At 39.7% G+C, this 16,966-nt stretch overlaps 1 protein-coding gene across 3 annotated transcripts in view; it reads right to left on the bottom strand.

Annotated features, from left to right (window-relative positions):
* Window positions 1–16,452, bottom strand: part of ART3 (ADP-ribosyltransferase 3) — a 154,551-nt gene extending 138,099 nt beyond the window's left edge. For 2 of the 3 annotated variants that reach the window (XM_032334612.1, XM_032334610.1), the window contains exon 1: window positions 16,366–16,452. The gene's annotated coding sequence lies outside the window, so the exon portion shown is untranslated. The remainder of the gene's footprint in view (window positions 1–16,365) is intronic. The other variant, XM_032334611.1, reaches the window with a different exon arrangement.
* Between the last annotated feature and the right edge of the window lie 514 nt (window positions 16,453–16,966).

The following is a 16,966-nucleotide window of genomic DNA, read 5'->3' as shown; positions in this document are numbered from 1 at the left end:
AGAGTTAATATCATCCTCCATGGAGAAAAACTGAAAGCTTTTCCTCTACAGTCAGGAAAAAGACAGGGATGTCCACTCTAACCATTTTTATTCAACACAGTACTGGAAGTCAAGCCATAGCTATCAGACAACAAAAAGAAATAAAAGGCATCCATATTGACAAAGAAGTCGTCAAAATTTCACCATTTGTAGATAACATAATACTATACACCAAAACCAGAAAGACTCCATGAAAAAACTGCTAAAACTGATACACGAATTCAATGAAGTCAGAGGATACAAAATCAACACATGGAAATCTGTTGCATTTTTTTAAATTTTATTTATTTGACAGACAGAGATCACAAGTGGGCAGAGAGGCACGCAGAGAGAGAGGAGGAAACAGGCTCCCCGCTAAGCAGAGAGCCCGATGTGAGGCTCGATCCCAGGACCCTGAGATCATGACCTGAGCCAAAGGCAGAGGCTTAACCCACTAAGCCACCCAGGTGCCCCAATCTGTTGCATTTTTAAGACTTACATTTATTTGAAAGAGAGCACATGCTCACACACGTGAGTGGGGGGGAGGGGCAGAGGGAGAAGGAGAAGCAGAACCTCCCATATCCCTGGCTGCACAGGGAGCCCTATGTGGTACTCAACCCCGGGACTCTGAGATCATGACCTGAGCCGAAGGCAGACACCTAACAGAATGAGCCACCCAGGCACTCTGATCTGTTGCTGGAATGAAACAACAGAAGAAAAATTAAAGAATCAGTCTCATTTACAATTGCACCAAAAATCATTAAGATACTTAGGGAATAAACCAAAGAGGTAAAAGATCTATACTCCAAAAAGTATAAAACCACAATGAAAGAAATTCAAGATTACACAAAGAAATGGAAAGACGTTCCATGCTCATGCATTGGAAGAACAATTATTATTAAAATGTCCGTACCACCCAAAGCAGTTTACACATTTAATCCCTCTCAAAATCCCACCAGCATTTTTCAAAAAACTAGAACAAATAATCCCAAAACATGTATGGAATGACAAAAGACCTCACATAGCCAAAATAACCTTGAAACACAAAAGAAAAGGCATCTGGGTGGCTCAGTCAGTTAAGCATCTGACCTCGGTTCAGGTCATGATTCCAGGATCCTGGGATAGGGTCCCACATAAGGGTCCCTGGTCAGCAGGGTGTCTGCTTCTCCCTCTCCCTCTGCCCCTCCCCCAAGCTCATGCTTTTCTGTCTCTCAAATAATTAAGTAAAATCTTTTTTAAAAATATTGTATAGAGGGCACCTGGGTGGCTCAGTGGGTTAAGCCTCTGCCTTCGACTCAGGTCATGATCTAAGAGTACTGGGATCAAGTCCAGCATCAGGCTCTCTGCTCAGCAGGGAGCCTGCTTCCCTCTCTCTCTCTCTCTCTGCCTGCCTCTCTGCTTACTTATGATCTCTCTCTCTGTGTCAAATAAATAAAAATAAATCTTTAAAAAAATACTGGATTGAGTATTCAAAAGTTTTCAAAAGTATTCAAAAGTTTAATAGATATTAAAAATTCTTATCACAAAAAATATTTCTAACTATGGATAATGACTTACTATGGATAATCATTTCACAACATACATAAACATCAAATTATGTTATACACCTAAAAAGAACAATACTTTATATCCATTATATGTCAATTAGAAAAATTTGGAGAAAAAAATTAAAATCTAATGCAATACCAAAAAAAGAGAAGGGAGAGCATGCTAAGAGTGCTGCAATATTCTGATATATAATAGAGAAATACAGTACATACATAACCATTACTATGGAACCCTTAACTAAATCATTGGAAAAATATGACGTGGCAAAATTTCTCCTTCCTGCTCTCTCATTTATTTTTCCTGACCCCTAAGTATACCCAAAAGGTCCCCTATTTTATTGCCTACAGTCAACTAATTTTCACAAAGGCGTTAACCAATAGAGATGTAAAATGCTCTCTGTTCAAAAAGCATAGCATTAAAAGCATAGCATTCATTTAACAAATATCTATTGCATCCACTACATACCAAGTTATAAAAATGAATATATCATGTGTTCCTAAGTTACTATCAGTGAGAGAGATAAAGGTAAATAAATTTGAACAGAAAAAAATGCTGTAGACTGAAAAATTTCCAAATGTATAAGAAAAGAGAAAATTAGGAAAGCCTTTCTTGGGAAAGTATAATGGGGATCTGGAATTTAAAAGATGCATTGTATCTAACAGGTAAAAGGAAAAAAATGAATTCTAGCAGAGGAAAGAATATGATCAAAGACAAGAAAAAATATGTTTTCAACCTGAAATAATATAAAATTAGAGATAGTAATACTGTGGAAAATAATGGAGAGACAAGACGTAGATTATGAAAGGGTTTTTTTTTTAAGATTTTATTTGTTTGTCAGAGAGAGAGACTGCGTGCACAAGCAGAGGGAACAGCTGGCAGACGAAGAAGCAGGCTCCCTGCTGAGCAAAGATCCCGATGTGGGACTTGATCTCAGGACCCTGGGATCATGACCCGAGCTGAAGGCACTCAGTGGACTGAGCAACCCAAGTATCCAAGCCTTTTTTTTTTTTTGGCTAAGCATGCCAACACCATTGTATATTTATAAACTATTTACATGTTATAAAACATACCCAAAATATAACATGTAAGATTGTTAGACTATGCTGTAGTACTAAACCTCCCAAAATATTAAAGACCTAACACAATGAAAGCTTATTTTTTGTTCACACAAAGTTCCACGTAGGTTGGCAAGCTTCTATGTTGACTCAAGAATACAGTCTCTCTCTCTCTCTCTCAGCTGAAGATTGCCATGAAAGGAAATACAAGGATGGAAGTGGCTTACTGGCTTGAAAATGCTGCACTCCATCTACCTTGTTCAGCACAAGGTATTGCCTTATCTAATCACAACAAGGGATAGAAATTGTAAGAGAAAGTGTACTTGTCTCTGCCACAGCTAGGTAATTTTTAAATGAGTTTTTTAATTGTAAGGCAAAAAAGCAAGGCTAATGAGGAAATGTAGCTCAGAAAAAGTAGTCTACACAGATATTTTTTTAAAAGTCTAAAAATAGAGAAATTAAATCAGAGATGAAGAATTCCTTTTCTAGTTAAAAGATCATCATGTCTAGATGTAAGTAAAATTTGAGGTACACAGTGAACAAACAGACACATCTACTGTAATACAGTCATGTTATTTTGTTTTAAGATTTATTTGTTTTAGGGAGAGGAGGAGAGCGCGCACACAAGCAGGGAGAGTGGCAGAGGGACAGAGAGAATCTCCAAGCAGACTCCCCCACCTGCAACTCACTGAGCACAGAGCCCATGTGGGGCTCTATCCCAGGACCCTGGATCATGATCTGAGATGAAATCAAGAGTTGGTCACCCAACCAGCTGAGCCGCCCAGGTGCGCCTCTATAGTCATGTTATATATCTGAGGGGCAGAATCTCTTTTTTCTAGGGAAATACACGATGCACAATGATCTCTATATTGCAACATGATCTAAGAACATGGCTTTAAGGATAAGGAAAAAAATGATTATAATTGTGTCTCTTGATTTTGTCACGGTATACTTAGGTAATTCACTGTTCGTATCTGGAACTTGGCAACTACCATCATTCTCACTCTACTCAGGGCTAGCTGAGAACCTCAATAAAGCACTAAAAATATGACAATAATTACTCTGATGATTCTCAACAAGTAATTAAAGTCTGCCTGCACCTCTGTCTTCTCACCTATATAACCAGAAATAGAAATCTTCCAGAAATGTGAGCAAAATAACAGTCAATAATTAGTTAAAATTCTATATCTAGATGATAGAATTATAGGTGATTTTTACTTTTTACTTTATTTTCCATATTTTCTACAAAGAACATTTTCACTTTCTAATAAGAAAAAAATTAAAGCAAAAGAAAACCAACTGTCAAAGATAGTAAGTGTTAATCTTAAAGGGCTAGGATTTATGTTCTCATGACCATGAAATGATTGAACTCTGAGAAAGATCTGAACTGAAAACAGAACTATATATATCATATATATCTCATACGCGTGTGTGTATCTCTAAACTTCTTTGTCCAATGCTAGATTAAAATTTAATTGCTTATATTAAAAAATCATTAAACCACTACTGGATATATTTCAGGTCACTAAATAATAATATGTCATTATTAGTCTCCCTGCTCACCCTCTTGCCAGCTATCATTTATTCTCTACACAACAGCCAGTAATACTTTTAAAACACAAATGAGATTATAGATCCCCTGGTCTCAGCCTTTCAACAGTATACAGTCTGTAAAGTGCTACATAAATTTCCCACATCATTCCTACTGTTTCCCTTTCACGGTTCCATTCTAGCTATGCAGCCTCCTACTGGTTCTCAAGCACAACAAACACATTCCCATAGCATATTCCTTCACTTTATCCAGGTCTCTACTCAAATTATCACCTTCTCGGAGAAAGCTTTCCTCACCGATCTATTGAAAATAGCACTACTGGGACGCTTGGGTGGCTCAGTTGGTTGAGCAGCTGCCTTCAGATCAGGTCATAATCCCAGCGTCCTGCGATTGAGTCCCACATCAGACTCCTTGCTCAGCAGGGAGCCTGCTTCTCCCTCTGCCACTGCCTGCCATTCTGTCTGCCTGAGCTCGCTCACGCTCTCTCTGACAAATTAAAAAAAAAAAAAGGAAAAGAAAAGAAAACAGCACTGCTTCTATCATTCTTGATCAATCACCATCTGTAAACATAGTATGTATTTTTTCATGTCTTTATTCTCTATCTCCATAAAGGTCTGTAAGAGCAGAAACTATACCTGTCTTATTTGCTACTTATTGTTGGTACCTACAAGAGTACTAGACACATAATAATGCTCAATACTCACTTAATGAATAAAAAAGTTACTCGCATTTGCCATAGCTAGAATCCTTTGGAAACATACTCGCTCCAAAGACAGGACAACTTTCCAAAGACTTTAGATACTTCTTGAGTCTTAGGAGAAACTAAACTTCGAAATAAAGAGAAGCTTACTAGTCTTGTTGAATCACCACACAAGCAAAGAAGGAATGATGACCTTCTCCCATTACAATATCCAACATGTACACTGGCAAACTGTTTATTGGACTATGAAGTCCCGTGGGAAGAGAATTAATTAAGGTTTTAAGCAGGGGCTTATCTGACTTTCAAAAATAAAAATGTTTCAAAACTAAGTTTAATGCTTTAATAGCAGCAACAGCTGTTCAGAGGAGGGGAAAGTCGCTCCCACCCTGAATTTCATCCTGTAAGATAATTCTTTCAAAAAAAATTTAAAAAAAACCAACCTTGTTATTTTCACTTGACATAGAGAAGAGCATGTTGTTTACATATTATGCAACATTTTCCCAGGACACTCAAATCTAATTAAAGCCAGAATAGCATGGCTATCTCATTTTCTAGGCACAGATGCAGGAAACTCCCTTAGTTAACTTTAGAATGGGAAAGGAGGAGAAAAGAAAAAGGGGAGTTGAAAAAAGCTTAACATCAATCTGAATTTAAGAATTAAAGAATCTGCAATGCTGCTATTCCCAGACCAGATCATCCTGGGATGTGTCATTTTTAGAGATCAACAACTTCCCTAAAATTATAAGCAAAATAAATATATACATGTATTCATAGTTTTTACCAGACTCTCAGAGTTCTATAACCTCGACCGTATCAGTTTGCAGAGCATTCATCTCAGCCATAGGGTTACCAATATACTACTTCGTATCTGGGAAATCCTGCATGCAAATTATACTGAAAATACTTGGGTCAGTGTGGGGATTATTTAAGAAACCTAAGCTGACCTCAAAGATCTGGGCCCTGAAGAAGACACTTGTGGTTATTTCCAAGGTATTCCTAAAATTTCCGAGACCATCTGGCCTATTTGATTAATCAAAATAACATCCCCCCTTTTTAACCTCTAGGACCACTCAGGCAAAAACTTTGTGATTAGAAATTAAAGACCTCCTTTAAATTATTATATGAGATGAAAGGGAAATATTCCTAGAATATTCCCAATTGCAATGAAGTTCAACTTAATAATTACTGTGCACTTACTAATCAAGATCCACTGGCACAAAAACAAGACATGGTACCTGGCCTCAAAATTATAAAAATCTAGCTGAAGGAACAAAACATGTATATAAAACAAATGTCACCACCAACAAAAGATAAGAAATACTAATACTCAGATTAAGTGGTATTTGTAAATAAAACAGGTGAAAAAGAATTATATTATGTTGGAAGTAACATGTGTTGAGCATAGCAGAAATATGTATTAAATCAGACAAACATGTAATATCACTAAAATCCTGTAGGGATATAAAACAAGGTAAAGTTTTTTTTTTTGTTTTGTTTTTTGTTTTTTAAAGATTTTATTTATTTATTTGACAGAGAGAAATCACAAGTAGACGGAGAGGCAGGCAGAGAGAGAGAGAGAGAGAAGCAGGCTCCCTGCTGAGCAGAGAGCCCGATGCGGGACTCGATCCCAGGACCCTGAGATCATGACCTGAGCCGAAGGCAGTGGCTTAACCCACTGAGCCACCCAGGCGCCCCAAAACAAGGTAAAGTTTTAAAGATAAAACTAAACAGGGCGCCTGGGTGGCTCGGTGGGTTAAGCTGCTGCCTTCGGCTCAGGTCATGAACCCAGGGTCCTGGGATCGAGTCCCGCATCGGGCTCTCTGCTCAGCGGGGAGCCTGCTTCCTTCTCTCTCTCTCTGCCTGCCTCTCTGCCTACTTGTGATCTCTGTCTGTCAATAAATAAATAATAAAAAAAATCTTTAAAAAAAAAAAGATAAAACTAAACAATATTTATATTCTTACAATCATAACCTTAACCCTAACCCTAACAGAAATCAAAATTATAACTTGCCTAAATGGAATAAAGGTTAAAAGCAAGACTAAACCATGAATGTGCCACTCTATACTGTGTAGGTAATAGAACTTCTCTTCTTGTCAATGATATTATAAGAAAGTTCCAGGAACATCTGGGTGGCTCAGTCGGTTAAGTCTCTGACTTCAACTCAGGTCCTGACCTCAGTGTCCTGGGATGGAGCCCTGCAGCGGGCTCCCAATCAGCAGGCAGTCTGCTTCCCCTCTCCATCTGTCCCTCCCCCTGCTTGCCCCCCCACCTCTCTCTCAAATGAATAAAATTTTTTGGAAAAGGAAAGAAAAAATAAAATTCCATGAAGCAATGAAGTCAACAATAAGTAGGGACGGAATAGTATGTGATCTACCTAGCCCTGCCTTAGTAGTTCTAGGGAGGAGCTTGGAAAACTTCTGGGCAATCAACAAGAATAATCCTGTTAAAAGGCAAATTGAGGAACACTGAAATTGTTAAAAGTTTATTTGAGCATACATCAATTCAAACTGGGTAGCGCCAAACCAAAATGCTTAGGAACATTCCATAGACAGAACCTCAGGAAGAAGTTTTTATAAAGAAGATGTAGAGGCAAATCAAGGAAATTATCTGATTGGCTATAAATTTTGCAATTGCCTTATTTGGGAAAATCTAGTTGTCTGTGACTGGTTGTTCTTAAGTTTAATTTTCTGAGATTCAAGTGCATTGGCTCCGGCTCAGACTTTGATTTGCTTGCATAGGCTTCCAAGCAACATCAATTTAACAACCTCCTTGTTTATTTACTTCAACAATCCATAATGAAATCATCAATTACAAGTTATAAAAAATTATACTAAACATATTGCTCATGAATTTAGGTCTTAAAGAGCAATTATATCTCCTGATGATGGGTAATCAATACAAATAAATGAAATTTATATGGATATATGTTGTCTTGCCTAATCTCGTCAATGTTCAATCATTACCCAGAAAGAACACTAATGGGAATAGGGTAAGATGATCAACATTATAAATGCTGAAATAAGTTTAAAATTATTCAGGAAAGGGATAGATGACCTAAAATTGTAGTATATTCAGGGAAGATCTGACAAAGGAAGCAGAATGTGTAGCTGACTGCTCAAAGTAACTTCACTCTAAGTGAACCTCTTATTGAGGAGCATGCAGAACTTCAGCTTAGCCAGGGAGCAAGAATCACAGAATCAGTATTACAGATATACATCATCCCTCTACACATACAGACTTCTGTAAACAGTTCGACATACCTATGACACTAAGACAATTATGCAGCTTAGAGAAAAAGGAGGATTAAGGAAAAAAGGTACTAGAAACATTAAAATCTCAAGTCACAGACCTCAGACACTAAAAGTATACCATATATATATGTATAATATATACATGTTTTTGTTTACTTATTCCAAATATATATGTAAGCAAAAACTAAATTGGAATTGTACATTTTTAGTAAACAGAAATATGAGTATTATTATCATGTCTACCTCTAGCTAAGTCACTCAAAATAAACACTTACAAAATAAGAATGAATTATTTTCAACAAATGACATGCAAGACACCAGAAAGCCTAATTAACAAATACCACAAAACTAAAGAAAAAAGTAAAATAGAACAGATCCACAATGGCAGACATCATAACAGGAGTTGAAAATGTTAGAGCACAATTTTCAACTGGGAGCACAACCACGATTCCTACCAGGAGAAGTACATTTAATCTTTTCAGTGAATGCCAAATGTAGTTTGAAAATGCACATTCAATTCTGTAATTTGAAAAATAGTAACATTATTTTTGTAACTAAGAACTACAAAAAATAAAGCTTATACAATCCTCATGACTGAAAGATTCTCAGAAAATAAAACAAAGTGTTTAGAATAAACTTTGTTTTTAATGCTACACATTAACATTCATTTGTTACAAACATAATAGGCACATCCAAACTCAAAAGAAGCACATTTTATTTTTTAAAGATTTTATTTATTTGACAGAGATTACAAGTAGGTGGAGAGGCAGGCAGAGAGGAGGAAGCAGGCTCCCCGTGGAGCAGAGAGCTCGATGTGGGGCTTTATCCCAGGACCCTGGGATCATGACCTGAGCTGAAGGCAGAAGCTTTAAACCCCTGAGCCACCCAGGCGGCCCCATTTTATTTTTTAAATACTTTGTTTCATTAAAAAATTTTTTAAAGATTGCATTTATTTAGAGAGTATATGAACACCCGTGTGTGTTCAAGGCAGGGAGGGGCAGAGAAAAAAGGAGAGAGAGAAACCTCCAACAGACTCTGCACAGAGCTCAGAGCCCTATCCAGGGCTCAATCACATGACCCTGAGATTACCACCTGAGCCAAAACCAAGAGTTAGACAATTAACGGACTGAACCACCAAGATACCCCTCCTTTATTAAAATTTAAAGAACAAAAATAATATGTGAAACAATGAAAGATTTATAAAGAAAAAATTCACCTCTCCTTCTTTCATTGTAGCCAATGTTGAGATCCTTCTACATCTCTTCCCCCAGTCACACTAACATTCCATACATACACACGTGCAAAAGTTAGGATCCTCAATGTATAAAAAGGTAAGAGTAAGTACAAGACAAAGTGTCCTACCCACCCACCCCCGACTTTTTTTTAATTGTACAGGAAAAAAATGTATGAAGTACATGGTTTTATTAGGGTTCTTTCAGTTGCAAGATACAAAAACCCACTTAAACCAGTTTAAGCAAAAATGGGGAATTTATCTTGCATGTAAACTACAGAAAGTGGGGTGAGGGGGTGGAGAGCCCGTGTCAGGGATGGAGGATTGAAAAATCCAAACATCCTCAGGTCTTTGACTTTTTTCTTCTCCTCTTAATTCTGCAATCTTTCTGTCTCAAAGAAGTTGATTTAATTTCCTTGAGAAACTGGAACCAGAGCTACTTGCAACTCTACGCAATCCTTCATTAAAGCACTTGATAAAAATTTCCTTCCAGCTCCAATAGCACAAAGCTCTGCAACCAGAAAGATTTTAGGGATGAGTGCTAGAGAGCCAAAATAACTGCAGGTCAGGAATGGCTTGAGTGAAATTAAGAGGAGACCTATTTAGTGATCTGGGAAGCCTGATGAGTTAGGAAAATGGTTTAAGGAAGAACTATCATTGATTTTTAATTCTGCTTTTACCAGATGTATGTCCCTGAAAAAAAAAAAATGAATTTTGGGGTCTCACCTTCTTCATCACTAAGGTTATTATCTGCTTGCTTTTTTTTTTTTTTTAAGATTTTATTTGAGACACAGTAAGACTGAGAGAGCGCATGCATGGCATAAGTTTAGGGGGGATGGAGAGAGGGAGAGAGAGAAGCAGACTCCTGCTGACCAGAGAGCCTGACATGGGACCACATCCCGGGACCCTAGGATCATGACCTGAGCCAAAGGCAGATGTGTGAACAGCTGAGATCCAGGCACGCCTATTATCTGCTTTTGGGGCATGAAGCTTGTGTGGGGGGGGTGTCAAATCGAGTAAGGTTACCATGTAAATACAGGACACAGGTGTGAGATAATATATTTAATTTTGTAAATCAAGGTTTGTTTTTTGTGTGTGTGTGGTGCTAAAGTACATTACAAAGGGATTTTTAGTTCCCAAAAGCTAAGTTTTGTTGTATTGTTATTTCCTCTATTTCATGACTTGTAGATCTCCTGGACTCTAAAAGGTAGAAAATAAGCACATTTTCAAAATAATACCATTTAATACTAACCTGAAGTACCACTGAGTGATGAGATTAGAAGGGGATGGTTCCTAGGTTGTAAACATGGATATGTAGAAAAAAGAAACAAAAACTTCCCCTATTTCAGGTGCGAATTAAGTATATTTTGCAAAGCCTGAGATGTAATGTCCTCATTTTAAGAGAAGATATACAAAAGTAACATTTGGAATTCAACTTTGATTCAGGTCTCAAAGAGAACTATCTGAAATCTACTTCAAATAGATTTTACCCTAACACACATAAGCAGGTTTGTGTGTTGTTCCCTTTCTCTTGACCTACATTTACAGAGATATGGCAAGTCATTAGCTGACCACAGAGACATTGAAATGAAAACTTCATTAACCACACAAAACAAGGAATACCTGCTTTACAAAAAATATTTCGGAAAGTCACCAATAGATGGTTCCAGGGGTCAAAAAGCAAAATCAACAATCCCTGAAGATTGAGAGAATCAGATTTCTAGAGTTACCACAATACTCAATGTCCAGTTTTCAGCAATAAAAACTCACAAAGCATACAATGAGACAAGAAAATACTGCCCAATCAAAGGGAAAAAACTGACAGAAAATCATTCCTGAGGAAGTCCATTCACAGGACCTACCAAAGACATTAAGGTGACTGTCTTAAACATGCTCAAAGAATAGAAGGAAACTGGAAAAATGATGTGTGAACAAAATGAGAACACTAATAAAGAGACACAAATTATAAAAAGGAACCAAACAGAAATTCTGGAGCTGGTAAGTAGAAAACTGAAAAGAAAAATTCTCTAGAGGGATTCGTCAGCAGTTGTGAGCCAGCCAAAGAAAGAACCAGCAATGTGAAAATAAGACAACTGAAAATATTGAGTCTGAGCAGCGGAAAGAAAAAAAAATGAAGAAAAGTGAACAGAGCCTAAAGGACTTAGAATACCATCAAATTAACCAATATACTCATAATACAAGGCCCAGAAAGAAAAGAAATAAAAAGGAGCTGAGAAAATACCTGCCTAAATGACAGAAAACATCCCAAATATTATGGGCTGGGCTACGTGAATCCAAACATCCAAGAAGCTCAATGAACTCCAAGAAGGATAAACCCAAAAAGATCTACCCAAGAGTTAAATGATCAAAACTGAGAGACAAAGAATTCCAAAGAGGATTCAAGAGAGAAGGGACTCCTCACGTATAAGGGATCTTCAATAAGATTACAGCCAATTTCTCATCAGAAATGATGGAGGCCAGAAAGAATAGGATTACATATTAAAGATGACGGAAGGAAAAAAAATCTGTCAACCAAAAATTCCGTATCTGGCAACTACCTTTTAAGAATGAAAAAGAGGGACGCCTGGGTGGCTCAGTCGGTTGGTCGACTGCCTTCGGCTCGGGTCATGATCCCGGAGTCCAGGGATCGAGTCCCGCATCGGGCTCCCAGCTCCATGGCGTGTCTGCTTCTCCCTCTGACCTTCTCCTCGCTCATGCTCTCTCTCACTGTCTCTCTCTCAAATAAATAAAGTCTTTAAAAATAAAAAAAAATTTAAAAAAAGAATGAAAAAGAAATTATGACATTTCCAGATAAACAGAAGCTAAATAAGTTCAATACCATCAGACTTGCCCCACAAGAAACATGAAATGGTGTTCTTTAGGCTAAAATGAAAGGACACTAGAGAGTAAACTGAAGCACTATGAAGAAATACAGAAAAATGGTAAAAGTACATAGTGAAGAAGAAAAGAGAAGAGGAACAGGAAAAGGAGAAGGAAGGATGGAAGGTAAAGATGGAGGAGGTAGAGGAGCTGCCACTGCCAAGGATATATTGCTAGTTAGAGAACCCACATGGAGATTTCTTGGGCCAATTAATACCTGAGCTATACTGCTGGGGAAAACGGCCACAAGGAGGTGGCCTGTGATACTATTTTAACTGTCCAGCACAGGAAAAGGAAGCAAAAGAAAGGAAAGTATATCTATACATTACAGAAATAAACAGATATCAATATTATGTAGAAAGGAAAAACTTCTAAACATTCAAGGGCAAAAAATTAAGATAAAAAGAAGGCAATGAACCTAATGCTATTAAATATAGATGAGAATGGAGGGTCAATGAAATTTTTATTCAGGGTGGTGGAAGCATAAACAGTACACATTGACTATACACACACACTATGAACCGGCAATTCTACTCCTAATAACACTCAAAAGAAACACATATATATGTGCACCAAAAGATATGTACAAGAACATTCATAACAGCAACTCTCAGTTTAGCCCAAAAGGGGAAAAATATCAAAATATCCATTAGCTCAATACACACTTTGTGGTAAGTCATACAACAGAATTCAACAGAGCAATTAAAATGAAACTTCTCAGGTGCCTGGGTGGCTCCATTGGTTAAGTGACTGCCTTCAGCTTCAGGTCCTGATTCTGGAGTCCCAGGACTGAGTCCCACATTGGGCTCCCTGATCAGCAGGGAGTCTGTTTCTCCTGCTGACCTCTCTCCTCTCATGCTCTCTCATTCTCTCTCTTTCTCTCAAATACATATTTTTTTTTAAATGGAACTCCTCCATCATGACATAGATGAATCTTAAAAACATTGTCATAAAGATAAAACACTAAGTAGGACATACCTAATGTCATTTATATAGTTCAAAAATAGGCAAACTAATTTATGATACATCTTTGGGGAAGAAGGGAATGCTACAGTCAGGCCACTTGAAAATCCAGAGTCATGATGCTGGTATAGGTTACTGTACACATACATATTTCCCCCTGTATATAGGCTGTATGAGTTACTAAGGCTGTCACACAAAATACCACAGATTGAGCAACCTGAGCAACAAATTTATTTTCCCACAATTCTGGAGACTAGAACTCCAAGATCAAGGAGTCAACAGAGTTGGTCTGTTTGTGAGACATCTCTCCTTGCTTTGTTGATGGCCCTCTTCTCCCTGTGTCTTCACATGGTCTTCTCTGTACATGTCTGTGTCCTAACCGTTCTCATAATGTTATCAGTCATAATGAATTGGGGTCTACTGTAATGACCTCATTTTAACTCAGTTACCTCTTTACAGACCCTGTCTCCAAATACAGTCATTCTGAGGTACTGGTAGGTAGAATTTCAACATATCATTTTGAAAGAACACAATTCAGCTTAAAACATGCAATATACTTCAAAAAAAATTATGTAAGTAAAGACAATTAAATTTTAAAAAGCAGAACCTTTAATTGAAAATGAATTAAAGCTTCCTATTCAAAATATGTAAAGAACTGACTTACATTCATAAAGTCAATACTCTGACCCCATTTGACATGTGATTTTGAGAAGACAGAAGATGCAGGTACTAAGCCAAGACAAACTAAAAGCTCAATAAGAAACTGAAATAAACACTGATCTCAGGTGCCAAGTTTCACACATTAAATAAACAAAAGTAAATACAAACGACAAAGGAATTGGGAAACGTACATTTACATACAGACAGGGGCATTACAAGTAATCAGTCAAAATGCTTTAGAAAATATAAAAATGTTTTTATCCCTTGTCTCTATGCTTCCCAAAAAGGAAAATATTCCAAAAAAGTAAAATCTTTGAAAAACTAAGAGGTTTTTTTGAATTAATGAAATAGAAACAACTCCAACAGAAGCAACTCCAATGGTCAGAGAATAGACTACAAATATAAAAAAGCCATTCTTAAAATATATAAACTATGTAAATATAAGGAAATACTTATGTAAAAAAAGACTATTTAAATATATTGTTTAGTGACAAGGGTCTGATATGGATATAAGTGTACCTATGTGTTTCTGAATCTCCTCACCTCACTCCCTTGGTCAAAATGCTTGAAGGTTTGCTCTCCGCATAGGGCTTTACAAGGCCCTTCATCCTCTGGTCTCACCACTCCAGTTTTAGCACTGTACCCTTCACCCTTACCATGCATAGTTCCTAACAGTCTCCAAATTTTGGCATCCTTTTCTTCACTCCTCCTGCACAAAATGCCGCCCCATCACCTTCTTCTAGTAATAAATTCCAACCAACTCTCACTTCCAGACCTAATTCAACCAGAGCTGTGACTTTTTCTGCACCTCTAATAACTGAGTACAATCCTTTATTATACCACTTCTACAATAATCACTAATTTAAATGCCACTTTCCCCCTGCTCAACTGTGAGCTCTTTGAGGGCAGAGATTATTGTTCATATCTGTGTCCTTAAAAGCTTCGTAAATGAAATAAATGCATGATAAACACTAAATTAAGGGTCTCAAGAATATGGACTTTTTTCTTGAAAGTTACCTAGATAAGGAATTTTAATGCAAATCACTTTAAATAAATATGGTTTTTAAAGCAAAATATTTTCTCCCTCTTCAGGATAATTTTTCTTCAAATCATGCGGCAGCTTCTTAATAACTATGGTAACATGTCATCAGCCTATCACAGAGCAAATATGTTGTCACTATCTGCATTCAGCCACAGCTGTCCTTTAAGTGGTGTCCTAACGTTCCCTGTCAGCATAGTTCATTAACAGATTTAACCTAGTCCTTCAGCTTTAGAGAAAAGATACAAGCCAGGAGACCTGACACAAGATCAGTAAAAGAAGAAACTTTCTCTTCTCTGTTATCTGAGACATGGACAGGACTTGCAACCCCACACAACTAGGACTTGCCTGCAGACACCTTAGCATAGTTTGGAAGGAAGGAAGGACTCTCTGCATGAGGAAAAAAGAAGAAAAAATAAAAATCGGAAGGCTATGTAGGGGCTTCTGAGACTTTCAAGAAGTACAGCCTTTTCAAGTCAGCATCCTTTAACACTAGCATCGCGGCCGAGCGAAGGGGAAGTCCACCCTGCAAGAAATCCGAACAGGCCTGGGGATTTCATTTTGCAAGAAACTTCCCCTTTCACAAGTAAAAGGAAGATCTATTTTCACTGTGACAGAGTCTGTACAACCGTCCATAATTAAACCGACCACACTAATCCCATAACCAAACAGGGCGAAAGGGGGAAGTCCGGGACACACGGGAAGACACAAGCGTGCCTCCGCGAGCCCCGGACAGTGACATCAGCGCTGGGCTCCTCGGGGAACAGGAACTGCTGGGAGCCCAGCAGCTTCAGGCCATGTCCAAAGGGAAAGTGAGAATTTGTCGTTGATTCCAAAGTGCTGAGGATCTTGGCTCCTCTCCCGGCCTGTGAGAAACGCCCGCAACATCCTCTCGCTGGGTTTCTGTTTCTCCTAAAAGCCCTATCTGGCCATAAACGCTCGTCGGCAGGATTTTCTCGGTCCTGCCCAGACAGGAAAGCGTTCTCAGAGCTTTCAGGCGACTTCCAAAGGGCAGCCTGGGAAACGAGGACCGCGCGGCCTGGGCGGCGGGCCGCGGCCCCGGCCTCCGTCCGCTCGCACAGGTCACGCCAGCCTGCGCATGCCCAGGACGGAACGGTCCCGGCCGCGCAGCGGGGCCTCCAGCACCCACCCCACCCCCACCCCCGTGTACTGGACGAGGGGGGCCTTCCGTGGCTCCCAACTGACCCCTGCACCTCCATTCTCTTGTCCCAAAGGCCTTCTCCGGTCACTACACGCTGTGGGCGAAGGACCCTACGAAGCCTCGCCGGGCAGCCCCCTCACCCCGTATCCAGGCCCTCCTGGCATCCACCCAAGCCTCGTGTGGAAACTGCAACGGGCCCCGCGCCCGGCGTCGTCCCCTCCCGCCCAAAGAAACAGCCTCCTGAGCGGGAGACCGTGGACCGGACGCGGACAGAGAGCAGACATCCCGAGGAGCGCGGCCACTACCTTTCCCTCAGGGCGCTCCTCCGGCCGGATCAGCGCGAGCAGCACGAGAACCCAGCAGCGGCGCCAGCGGCGTGAGCGGTGCCTGTAGCGTCCCCACTGAAAGTTCTGGAAGCCGGCTGGTGGGCATGCGCAGTGCGCACATCTCGGCCCCCAGGGACGTCAGCCGGTCCCCTCCCCCCCTCCAGCGGAGCTTGGGAGTGCTACGCACGCGCAGGCGCAGTGTCGAGGCAGGCCTGGAGCCTTTGTCCACTCCCGCTCTCTCGCGGTCCTGTGCGCTTGCGTGGATCCTCGAACGCGGTCCCAGTTCTCCTGTGGTGCAGGGACCCTGGAGCGTAGGATCGCAGGCAAAGGCAACGCCGCCTCCGGTGTCAGCACGCGGTGCTGTGAGAGCATGTGTGGGATCCTGACCAGGTTTGGGGGTCAGGAACGTCGTCCCAGGGCAAGTGCCAACCTGGGTATCCAAGCTGGGTAGGATTTCGAGTAGGGTAAGAAGGCGGAGCAGGCCCAGCGCTCCGGCGGGGAAGCCGCCTGAGCAAAATCAGCGCCATCAGAGGGAGGCCTGTGTCCCTTTGAGGAACAGAGGGAAGAAAGGGTGTTGGGC

Source organism: Mustela erminea, chromosome 2, assembly GCF_009829155.1.
Source record: "Mustela erminea isolate mMusErm1 chromosome 2, mMusErm1.Pri, whole genome shotgun sequence".
In the NCBI taxonomy this organism is placed as follows: Eukaryota; Metazoa; Chordata; class Mammalia; order Carnivora; family Mustelidae; genus Mustela; species Mustela erminea.
This window is presented reverse-complemented; position numbering and strand designations above follow the sequence as displayed.